The sequence below is a fragment of the Rhea americana genome, unplaced genomic scaffold (assembly GCF_003343005.1).
Source record: "Rhea americana isolate MKP2758 unplaced genomic scaffold, rheAme1 scaffold_10, whole genome shotgun sequence".
Lineage (NCBI taxonomy): Eukaryota > Metazoa > Chordata > Aves > Rheiformes > Rheidae > Rhea > Rhea americana.
The window spans coordinates 9,376,243-9,388,868 of record NW_028185039.1 but is presented as its reverse complement, the minus strand read 5'-3'; the positions used below and the strand labels follow the sequence as shown (position 1 = coordinate 9,388,868).

The following is a 12,626-nucleotide window of genomic DNA, read 5'->3' as shown; positions in this document are numbered from 1 at the left end:
ATTTGCAAGCTGCTGATYGTGAAGTCTTAAATGCAACCAGAATTGCATTTTTTGTAGAAGTTCTAGGTAAGACACAAATGCAGACAGAATTTGAATTCTAAGAAACATTGGTCTGTTATTTGACTATATTTCTCTGCCATTTTAGATAGTCAAGACGCATTAGGAATAATTGATCCTGTATAAATCTCATTCTTCAGATACCTGCCCTATTCCAGTAGGTGTGATCTATCCTCCCTGTCCCACTGAATATGTCTACACTGTATTTATTTCTAGATATGCTTTTACCTCTTCCAAAAGTGCCCTTTTAACTAGATGTAATACAAGCAAGAAAATGCATTTAAATGTTATATTGATTTKCTGATGAGGTACTGCAATTGTGAGATAACTATATGTTAGTAAACAGTCTATTTTGCATCTCTGAGGTGAAAAAAATGATTAAGATGAGAAAAGACCATAGAAACATCCATAAGATTATTCCTCTATCTATTAGACAGACTTATACTGCACAGTGTTATTTTAATGTCAAGATGTGTGGGAAGGAAAAGAGATTCTGCTTCAAATCCCCAAACATTACAAAACTTCTGTTTTCATCATGTTATGAATCCTTTGGGGTTTTTTTTCCTCTCTCAGGTAGCTTTTCTTTCCTGCGTCTGTTTGAGTATTCCATATTTCTTTCAAAGTGCATTAAGTTTATCCATAATTCAATTTGGCTATTAGCCAAAACAGTATTWTTTGTAGGTAGCAGAGGCTAGTGATTTTTTTAAGGTGAACACTACGTCGYTGCTAACTGGTTCATTTTTTTTAATTGTTTGTTGCTATAAAAAATGTAAGTTCATGTGGCAGTGCACTACCATGAGGACCTGCAGCATCGGTGGCCTGAGGGTTATTCCTCACTTAATGCCCAAATGTGATATTGCTTATATGCTTCTGTCCCCCATGGGATGGGGCGAGAGAGGACAGTTTTGGTTCTTTGGCTCCCATTACAGTAATTCATGTTTTTAGCTCTGGATGCTCCTGATATAATACTTGACTGAGAAGGAGAGGCTGTGAAATACCTGTACCACTTCCAGGAAAGCAAGTGGAAACTGTCTGTGTAACCCAGGACAGCATTCGGTATGGTGAACAGGGAGGAAAATCCCCAGTCAACAGATTTGTATCTTGTACAAGATACTGGTGTACTTTAATTACTGATGATAACATGCAGGTCTGGGGGTCATTTGGTTATGCTCTGAACAAGTAAACACAGAGATTTCAGATTCTGCTTTTGAGTTTGATTTAAATAAGCCAAATCAAGCACTCAGGCCTTGGTGCCTATGTACATCCCTTTGAGTCAGACAGCTGGAGAGGCAAGCCTGGGGGTGAGGCTCTTTCCAGAACTGAGGGCTTCTTTTAGCTAGTTCTCCATTCCTTGTCCCCCTTCACCCTTCTTAGGAGCATTTCTGACTTAAAAGCTTTGGTCCCTTTGACATGAATTCAAGCTCTGGGTCCTCTGTGTTGCATATGAACAGCTCTTCCTCAGTGGAGAAATCTCCATTGGCACCAGTAAGGGACTCTCATAAGAGGAAGGTTTTGGGGAAGCGTTAAGGGCTTGGTGTGGAAATGGTACAGAGAGATTAAAAGTGGAACTTCATGGCATTCTTTTACTTGCTTTCTTTTGCTTTTTTTTTTTTTTGTTAACACTGTGCTTTAGTTAGCACAGATAGGAAAGTATGCTGACATTGCAGAGCTGAAGTTTGAATCTTTTCCAAACTTCTTTACTGACCAGGAGCCTTAAAGGTTTTTGACGACTACAAAGGAACATCTGGGAAATCGAATTCATCGAACGTAAGTTTCTTAGGGCGTCTCCAGGGCTACCTGTATTCTGCTTGGTTTCCTATTATAGATTATTTTAGAGGGGGTTTGGCATCCATCCAATACTGTCAGATCTTCTAGCAACAGTATCTCTACTGATCTCATCTGTTGTGTTTATTATAGCTATTTTCTGTATATTATTTCCATCATTCACAGGCTTCAATTCAAGCTGTACTGGAGTGCAGGCTCTGTAGTGCCTTTTAGCAGAAATATTCTTTTATAGTATGCATCTTCAAGCCTGGCACTCGTCCCATAAAGAAGTACCCTTATCTTAATCCCCTCTGCTCTATAATGTAGCAACAAGAGCCAGCTCTGCTTGAATTTTCTCAGGTATAAACTTGCATCTAGAGTGTGCTTGCCTCCCTCTCCAATTTTCAATATTTATTCTAGTATCTCTCTATTAGAAATGTCTTTCATCTTTCCAGAAATGGCTTACATTAGTATCTTGAAAGGCGCTGCATCTGTGAATAAATTTCTATCATGGTGCTTAAGGGAAAAGTCTACTGCTGATCTACAGCCAGATGTCTTAGCTAACATGGGAATGTCTTAGTTTGTGTTGGTATTATATTTTTTCATGTCCTTTTTAATCTTTTGATTCAGATTTCCAAAATCTTGTTATATTCAACCGTTCTCTCAAATTACTATCTCTCTTCATGGCATGTCTGTTATAAGGTATTTCAATATTTTACTCCAAAGAGCTTTTAATTTAAATGCTTCAGCTTTGTACCTGTTGTTAGCTATCAGCTGTACTATTTTCTTAAAAGCTGTGTTTAGCAAACTAGCTCCGGTTTKGGGGACACCAAGATTTGCTGCTGAAATCCAACCTTCCATCACTACCGTGCCATTGCCCCAGTGACAGCAGTTCTGGCAGCACGGAGGAAAGCTGGCTCCAGCCTCCTGGGCTAGGGGAGGACTCCTCTACCGCTCTGGCAGCGCTCACTGAGAACCGAAGTGCAAAGACATTTTGCAATGCAGCATTTGCAAGAAGAGCAAGTGGATGCTTTAGCACTCTCAACTTAAAAGTCATAGGTTTAAAACACATAGATATGACGCCTGAAAAGGACATGTCTATCCTTCACCCTTTTGTACGTGATAAATGGGACGCCTTGCAGCTGGCTACGCAGGTCTTTCATGGCAGGCTAGAAAAGAAGGGCTCATCATTCTGCGTTTGGAGTTAGAGGTCTCCTCCTGTATAAAAGCAGTCCTGTGTTAAACCTCTGGTTAGAAGGCTACATTTCACAGTCATGCTAGGCAAGTAGCTTAGCACAGTGCTTATTCTTTCCCTTGAAAATATCGGGACCCTCAAGACCAGGACCTTCAGCTGGATGGAATATAATTCCTCTGTTCCTCTGTACTGTTAGAAGGTTACATTAGAATTACCAGAATCTGGATCTTCCTAGGATAATGCTAGATTTATTTTTATTGTCACAGTTTAAAAAAATAACCTCTCTGCTCATATCAATATTTTAGAGCATCTTCAGTGCTTGAAATCAGGTCAGGCACAGCAAACTGCTGGTAGTCAAGGTGAAATAACAGATCAATAAGGTTACCTGATACATGGATGGTACAGCGAGTAGCAATCATAACATTAACACAATATGTATCAAAATGCCTTTATATGCAGGAGTCACAAAAGAATGGAAACAAATACTAAAACCCACACAGAAGACAAAATTTATGATTCATAGGATGAGACAGGAAAGAAATTTTTGGAAGAACACAGCTGAAAACAAACAATCTAACAGAAAATGCATTAAGTATCAGTCCATTTGAAGGAAAAGGCATAAGAGCTGCCAACATTGCCCCGTACCTCCTCCATTTTGATACAGCAAGCAGCTGCAAGSAAATAAAAGTTAGAATGTAATATCCAAGGTGGTTAGTGTTCTCAGCAGAAGATTATGCTTGAAAGCACCTTAAACAAGAAAATTACTTTAAAAGATAAATTTGCAATAAGACAAAAAGAGCTCATAAACTTGTAATTAAAAAATTTACTCTGCATTGCTGGTATTTGTTAAAAAGAGCAAAAATTGTAAGAGTTTTAATGCTTAATGTGGCTTAACTCGGCCAGGTGTTTTACATAGCCAAAGCCATAGAAACAGCTATCCAAATTGGTTCTGGAACTGGTTGGCCCACATAAGCACAGATTTGCAAATCATAATTTATGCATTAATAGATGATTTCATTAAGTTCACTATTTTTAGCTAGAAATTTGGGTTTCTAGACAACAAAACTGTTCCCATTCTCTCCTTTGTACACTTGCAAAGAGCTCCATATTGCAGGACAAAGACTGATGCAGCCCTCCAAGCCCACGTCCTATACCGCAGAAAAGGTGACTCGCCCTCCCAAAAGGTGCATACATGTACATGTTAGGTCTAGCTTTAATTTGTAAAATGCTCTGGTGGTGCTAGCTACTCACAAGCCCATCACATTCATCCAGATCATGATGAAAGTTCTCAGCAAGAAACCATGTGGAAAAGACATACTGCAGAGGACAGTGGGGCCTCCCATCTTCATTCCTCCCAAAGATCATTCCCRTATCTATTAGGCATAATCCTACAAATCGGCAGAGAATTCGGTCTTGACAGCTGTGCTATCTTGGTTTATATATTACTCTGAAACACTTTCAGCTAATTTAAGTTTTATGAAAAAATCAAGAAAACTTTTTACAGGTTTCATATATTAACCTAGTGACTTACATATGTCTTTTCCTTTTATTGGATTGTGGTCTTGCTGTCATCCTTCACTGTAAAACAAATCAAGTAACAATTTCCTTTAAGAGGTGGTAAGCTTTCTTTTCTCCATCCAGTTACACCTAGCATGCTAAAAGTTTCCCACCCCCACACACATACATGTAGAAGGATATCCTGAGGATAAAGGTAGACAAATCTGGATTTCTTTCGATCAAGAAATCATTTCATTTAAATGAGAAGTTTCTCCAGAAATCATGGTTTAATGAAGGTGCAGAAGACTGATAACTAAATTTAACTCTCTTCAGCAATGCCTGTAACTTGCTACTTTAAATTGCTGAAGGCTCTACTGGATCTTTTTCTTTTTAAACTCCCCTACATCTCCCCCACAAACACTCACTGCATTTGCTGGCTGTGAACATTGAATGAACTATAAGGGCTGCATATTGATCACTCCAGCCTCTGTTTGCATTATTTAGCTCTTGAAGAACATCTGCTGAGCATCCATCAGTGTGGGGCATGTGCCACCACCATATGGGATGCCAACTGCTGGCGGAGCCAGGGAGGTGCCGTTATGCTCCCATATATTCCCATACAACAATGCCATTAACATCTGGCGTGCCATGGTACATGCTTACTTTCATGGTATAATAACAGGAGATTAGTCATTCCTAACTACAGTGAAGTCATGGGAGTCATGGTACTGACTCAAAATCAAGTTAGAGAAACTGTTACTGCAACTAGCTAGCCCTGACCAAACCTCATGTGGCATATTACATGCTAAGGTCATGTACTGCAATTTTGTTCCTACTACGAGTATAAAAGCAGTCCTTTGGCTCTTCTGAAGTATCCTAATGCTATTTTCTGCTTCTAACCAGAGCCAAACACACAGAAAGCGTTTTCCTCAAATAATCAGCTGGAAGGTAGGATCAATGCCACAATATCTTGATACTTCAAGGTGTGCTGGTTTGCAAACCATTGCTGTAACTGTGAATATTGTATCCACGGGATTATGATTTTTTTTTTCAAACAACTGCACTGCTTTGATTTGTATCTTGTATTATTACTCCAAGGCCCAAAGAACTAATCAGATGTTGAGAGATCAGTTGTTTATTAGTATCCATTAAAACATATTGCTTTCTGCTTTCCGCCACACTTCCTGTTCTTGTCCTAGAGACAGAAGGTAGAAAGGACCGTGCAGTTTCCTCTTTGCGTGCTGTGGGACCCTCTGCACAGCCCTGCAGATCCTGTCCTGTGTGTTTAAGCTCATCTCCATGCTGAACTGTTTTGCTGGACTGAGCACTAAATCTGGATCCTTCACATCCTTYGGCCAGATGAGGTAAGAGAAATGTCTCAGTTTCTTTTCAGTGTACTTCTACCTCCCTGGAATTTGATGACAATTTTTCCCTATCCCCAAGCAGCTTCACAGTCCTCAGAAGATCATTTGTCTCTCTTGAGTTCCTGAGGGACCTAGCTGTGAACTGATCTTTTGTGCTCTATAAGTAGGTAGTTGCCAAGGCAGGTGAAGTAGCTCGCTCACATAATAAATTTGCTAGAGAATCTCATGGTAACATACCAAACCTATTTATTTTTTTATACTCTGAAGTACGTGATTTATAGAGGGACACCTGCCAAGGGAATGTGCCACTGGAAATTGTCAAAAAATTCTATTCAGATGTAACAAACAAACTATTTCCTCCTTGGATTCAGCCATGTAGTTCACCTAGGTAACTTCATCCATTTTCCTAGAAGAATTCCATTTTAACTGAAATTTGTTACATGAACTCAGCAGAAAAAAATATTTCATATAATCTACCAAGGGGATGTCAAAAGGGGAAAGCTGACTTTGGAGGTGTTTATGACACACGCAGCGCTCTTTCTGGTGTTTAAAGAAACCAGAGATCGTCAAAGCAACCTAATTCCTATGCAACATTTCTCAAGACTTGGCTGCTTCATGAATGCAGCAAGAGCTCAGGCCCAAATTTTAAACTGTATTTGGGGCTGGGTTTCTTTTAACATCGGCTGGATCCTGGCGCCAGAATGGCCATTGAGACCCCAAGTATCAGTTCTGCAGAAAATCTGTAGCCAGCAGCGGTAATGCAAATTTCTGATTCATGGTTGTGTGTGTTGGCCTGTAGCCAGCCATCACATAGCCAGAGTTCAGTGCAGTCCAAGTCGGGATTGATTTTGCACTGGAGGGAAAAGAAAACATGATGCAGAAAACTCTGCCTCCCTCAACTTGAGTTTGGGCAAAATGAGAAAAATGCTGTAGATGATAGATAAAAAATGACCCGTTTGTGCATGGCTCCTTTAGGCACCCATGCCGAGGTATGTTCAGTACTAGAGAGGCAAGAGGGTGGGAAAGCWGCTCCCTGAATCTGCTGAGTGGCCYATATCTCACCTGAGGCTGCTCTAGACTCCACGTCCCCTCCAGCTCAGCCCAGGCCCTGCCACCAAATCGCTTCTCGGCTGGTGCTTTGACCAGGAGGTTTGTGTTTCCTCCCGAGCCCCCGACTCCAGCAGTCGTTACCACCTGTCTGTCCAGGAGCCTGGACAAGGTCGTGRCTGCAGTTGCTTCACACTCATGACAGCACACGTCTCCGCTCATCGGTAGCTTCCTCGGTTGTCTTCAGGAAGGTTATCATCCCGGGGAATCACTTCTAGCAGAGAAATTATTCTTAAAAGCTGTGGAGTTACTTATTCAGGCTGTCAAGCCTCGTTACATTAGGCTTCTCCATGACAGAATATCTAAGAAATTTATCTTTTTGTTCGTAGAAGCAAATGATGGTCCCACTAAGGAAACTGCAAATTTAATTATACAGTAGATTTCCTCACAGACAAAATTTCCAAGGGCCTCCGTATGTCAGCGTTTGCTTTCAAATCTCAATCCTCAGCTCTGACTTTAGTTTTTCTTTCTAAAACGTTTCAAGTGAGGCTGTTAATCCAAAGCAGTTTTCGCGGTCCCAGGTCTGCAGCCGTAATTCGATCCGAGCTGTCCTCACTCGTGCAGGACGCGGCGGGGTCCCTTGCTCCGGGAAAGGCCCGCGGAAGTGCACCCTTAATAGCTGCTTTAAACGCTGCAGCAGGCACTTCCCGCGTGGGCTGAGCCGAGAGCCCCGCGCCGTCCCCGGCGCCGCCGCGGCCTCGCTGCCTGGCTGCAGGTATGTCGCTCAGCTGCTCGGTGCCTCAGTTGCCGCATCCCGAAATTGCGCTGCTTTCCCCTCGTAAGCGCTTGTCATTTGCGAAGGCTCCACACGGGCACTAACGCTGCTCCTGTTCTCCAACGGGGAAACCGGGGCGGGCAAGAGATTAGACTGGTCCCCAGTGCCGGCAGAGCTAGAAATGGATCCCCCTCAGCTGGGGATGGCGTCGGGGCTCRCCGCCAAATTCCCTCTCTTCCTGATGGCCTGTCTTTGGGCATGACACCCACTTTTGGGATACCTGAACAGGCACCTTTTGAACAATTGAACTGTTAGAAAGAAATTCCTGACAGGTTTGGAAAAGAGCCCCTTTGGACAGCAGTCGCAAAGCTTAAGCTGATGAACTCCCAGTTGCATTTGCCCGCTGCTTTGTCTCCAGAGAGGTCTGGATTCTCCTCCTGGCTCGCAGGAATCACTAACAGATCTTTTTCAGTATAGGAAGGAAACATTTAGTCTCTGTATTTGTACCTCTGGCCTTTCAGAGGAAGCCAGTACAAACAGCACCGTGTCCTGGCCCGAATCCATCCCATGTTACTAGGATGACATTGATCTGAGATCTCACCCCATTAAAAATTTGAAGTCTAAAGCGGTTGCTGCTAGAAATGGGGTCTCCCAAGGTTTAAGCATTTGTTCAGCCCTCACCATTGCCAGATGGTCAAAAACTGGAATCTGTCACGAATGTTACTGGTGCCTTTTGCAAAATGATGCTGTTAAATTAGTCCTGATTTCCATCCCTTTAATGTAAGGTGCTACTTCCTCTATGTAAAGAAATGGTGAATCACTGCMTCACCAATGAAGAAAAACTACATTTCTTGAAATGTATGAAAAGGTAGCTCTGTTTTTCTTTTCTAGACAAATGAATAAACATTTCCCTGCCTACTTGCATTTTTTAGTCACTTGCATGCTTGTTAGCCTGGCACAGTCCAGGGTATCAGAAGGTAGCTAGGAAAACTTTGGATTTCTTCTTCAGCTGGTTACAGAGCAGGAGGGTACCTAGGAGGTCTCCATACTCCCCTCCACTCCAGCATCCCTGACACCTGGAGCTCCTTGAAGGCTCAGCTGAACGGGCTGATTCACTTTCTTTTCAAGACTAAAAAGTGAAGATTCAATTGAGACTGCAGGAAATTCACAAATTCTGGTAGGATTCAGGAAACAAAATGAGAATGTTTCAGTTTTCCAAGCTGCAGTTGTAGGGTTTATATGAAGTGAAGAGAAGAAGCCGACTGTCCATTTTAGCTATCCCCCTCTGCCCTGAGGAGCTGTTTGAGAAATCTCCACCAAACACTAATTTTGTTCAGTTAGGGTACAAGACCTGCATCAAAGCTCCCCATACCTCTGCTGGGGAAAACTGGAATTCTTCCATTAAAAGGGTGCCTAAATGAGGCAAAGGACAGTTCTGAGCCTGGTGTTCCCCAAGCCTTGGTGCATGCTCTAATTCATGGGTGCTAGTGCTCTGGAGTGATGGTGACATTAGTAACTTTTCTTCCTCCGTGCTTTTGTGAGTAGCATCTTTTAGTCTGCTTTGCTTTTACTAAAAATTCTGGAATTGGAAAAAAAAAAGGTAGTTTGGGGGACCACATTAAATCTAAAGTTAGCATGTGCTTATTCACCTGGTTCAGGTTTGGAGTCAACCTGAAATGCGTGGGTTTTTCCATCGGCCACAACCCATAGGGTCAGCTCCACTCTGCAGCACGTTGCGGCTGCCCTTCCCTCACGTCCCTGCGAGAACATGCCCGTCGTTGGCGCTGCTGCTGCCGTGGTCCTACGCGAGGCTCTGCGCCAGGGCAGGGGGTGCTCACTGCAGCTCAGAGCAATGCCTGAGCTCTCCCGCTGGTATCGCCCTTATTCACGTCACCCCTTACATTTCCACACAGGCCACAGACACTAAATGTCATGGACAGCTATAAGATCAGGGGCATGTTTGCTCCTCAGAGCTGCCTCTTCCCCATAGCTAGCTTCTAGATTGTAACCACTCTGCTGATGAGATCCGGCCTTAATGCAGGCAGATGAGTTGCCGAGTTTCCCAAAATCTGAGCGCTCCAAAAGAAGGAATTCTAGGTAGGTTTTTGTGTATAGGTGTGTTGTTTTGTGCCTTTAAAACACCATTATGTGCTGTATGGTATGTGATGAAGCAAGAAACTCCTGAGTTCTCACTGTCTAGCTCATTGATTTTTAAGAGTCTGGGAGTTTGGAGCCTCTGGAAGCAGCTTGACAGGTAATGTGAAACTGCAGATCCTGCCAATTGCCACGGAAAGGTGAGAGAGGTGAAAAAAAATCATTTTACACTGTGGACTTTGGCTCATTTTTTGACACTGAGAAAACAACTTTTGCCAGCAAAAGCAAAACCTGCAGAGCACAGGGTGTGGAACAGAAATCCAAATAGACAGAGTTGCAGTTGCTGCAGTCCCAGGCCCAGTCCTGCAAGCCCAATATGTCCCCTGAGCACCTCAGTGAGGTCAGCCAAATTTTCTCATACAAACTCCAATTGCCTCTCAATCCTAAGCAAGACATCATCTGCAAAGGGAGTCTCTGGGCACAGAAGGTGACAAAGGGTGTCAAAACCCAAAGCTCTGCAAGGATAAATGGGATAGATTCTCAGCATCTGTAAATCAGTATCAGACCATTGATTTCAATATTAAAATAGTATTTTCTTTAACAGCTACCTGATGGATTTCTTCCCTTTTTGAAATCTCTCAAGCAAGACAAGATTCTGACCCACCTTGCTGGAAAGACTCTCTAGTTCTTTAACACCTCCTTTCAGCCTTGTTTCTGTGTCCACCTTTTACTTCTACAGACAACAAACTGGTATCTTACCGCAGCTTCAGTGATGTTAAGGACATAGGTAGGGCAAGGGTTGTAGCTAGAGATTATATCTTTCATTAGATCAACCGGTATAGCTGGGAAAAATAGATGAGCTTTTCAGTACACAGCTAAACAAATGCATATGTTGCACTAATAAACCACTAGGGACCTGAAAGTGCTCCACAAATAGAGATGAGCAAAGTGACTCAACTTTTTTTCCATGTGATTGCCTCACTCCATCAAAATGCATGCAGATATTTTGCCCATCACTTCAGCAAGACCAGATTTCAGCTGCTGTGCAGTAGACTATAGCTCTAGTTCCTATCTCACTACAATGCCAAGGAGAAAGGCACAAGATAACATTTCTCACTCATGGGGCAGCTCCTTTGCAGGACATGAAGAGGGGAGCAAGAACACAGGTTCCAAGGGAATTTGTCTTATTGCATCTAAGATGAAAAACGGAAGACAGGAAAGGGAAAATGGGATTGAAAATTAAGGCACAAAACCAAAATTCTGAGAGTAAAATATGCTCCTTTCTATGAAAAGCCAGGGTGTTCTTAAACCTATATTTTGAAACATGTTTTGAAAAGTAGTTAGCAGCAATTAAACAACTCCTGTGGCTGCACAGGAACCGGTGTCRTTTAGGTGTTCCACATTTTCTGTATCTGTCTCTGTTCCCTGTCCTGTTTGCCACATTCTTACCTGTATCTACTTTTAGCATCGTAAGGACCAGGTGTTCACCACATCATCACACTGATATTTTGATCAGTTTGAGCAGCATCAGACTCTGTGAATGGTCCTGCTGAAGCCAACTGGACTGCTACTGATGCTGCTCAAGCAAAGATGTCGTCACAACTTGAAGCCAAATTATTGTGGAGCATTTTAACACCACGGAAGGTTAAATAACAGTAAGCCATAGTAATATTTCTGAGCGCAAACTAATGCTGGATATCCTTTAATAGATTCATCCTCAGCTAGGACTCCTGGATCCATGCGTGACAGGCAAGCGAAGATGTTCTAATTGAAGATCTTTGTGAAAACTCTCCTAGAAAATATTGCAGTGCACATATGCCAGACCTAACCATTTATATCCTAACTCAAAAGCCACTGAACTGATCATCTTGAGATGTGTTTTGTTTTTCTTTTCTCAATAAGGACAGTAAATCAAGCTAAGTTTAAAATTTTATAGCTACAGCTGTTTTTGACTTATGCAAATATATTTCAATCACAACATATGGGAAAAAMGTATTTTTCCTTTCCCTCACATAACTCAAGAACTCCTGATTTTTCTGAAGCCCTGAACCTAAATGGTTATCTTTAGGTGCAAGCTACAGACAGGAACTACAACCCAGTAGGAATTTGTTCAATAGAAAGACTGTGCAGCAAATGAAGAAGATGAAATTTGAGATTTTAACTATTATTTGTTTACTAGCAAGAGCTGTGACTGGCAAATAGTTRTAAGATACCTCAAGTTCCAAATCATGACAATTTATTACCTAAGCTTCTCCCTAAAAGAGCATGTCTGAAAATGCTGCAGTAGCTCAGTGGCATTTCATTATTTTTCCAGCTGCGCTGTTGCCCATCGCGTGCTTAAAGCTGCTCTGYGATGCAGACGCAGGAAGCGAGCCGCCGTCACCTCACCTGCCCCTCAGGACCCTATTTTGAGGCCGGCCTCTGCGGTGGCGGCTCGGCAGCAGCTGTCCGCGGGGAGATGGCCCCTCCAGGCAGTGGGGCGCTCCTGGCCCAGCCCCAGCGTGCCGGGAGCCCCCCGCCTCCCCCCCGCTAGCCGGCCTTGTCAGGGGAAACCCTCAGGATAAGCGTGGAAACGGGTTCAAGAAGCACCTTCCTGAAGGCCAGAGCTGCTGCTGGGCATCGGCTCAGCGTGGGCTCAGGAGCAGCCGAGCTGCCTGCGGGGGGGGGGGGGGTCGAGACGACTGCCCCGTAGCTGCTCTTCTCCCGCGGCCGCCCTCGGCATTTCGTACCGACCGCTGTCAGCGGCAGGCCGGGAGCTGCCCACACCTCTGACGCCGCTTTGCTCTAGCCAGGCGGGCGGGCTCGTGCTGGGCAGGCGGCTGGCCGCAGCCTT

General features: G+C 43.3%; 1 protein-coding gene across 1 annotated transcript in view; it reads right to left on the bottom strand.

Annotated features, from left to right (window-relative positions):
• Positions 1 to 3,651: 3,651 nt before the first annotated feature.
• Positions 3,652 to 12,626, bottom strand: part of TMEM114 (transmembrane protein 114) — a 90,801-nt gene continuing 81,826 nt past the window's right edge. The window contains exons 6-7 of the transcript XR_014895667.1: positions 4,548 to 4,594; positions 3,652 to 3,687 (exon numbers count right to left, since the gene is read on the bottom strand). The gene's annotated coding sequence lies outside the window, so the exon portion shown is untranslated. The remainder of the gene's footprint in view (positions 3,688 to 4,547; positions 4,595 to 12,626) is intronic.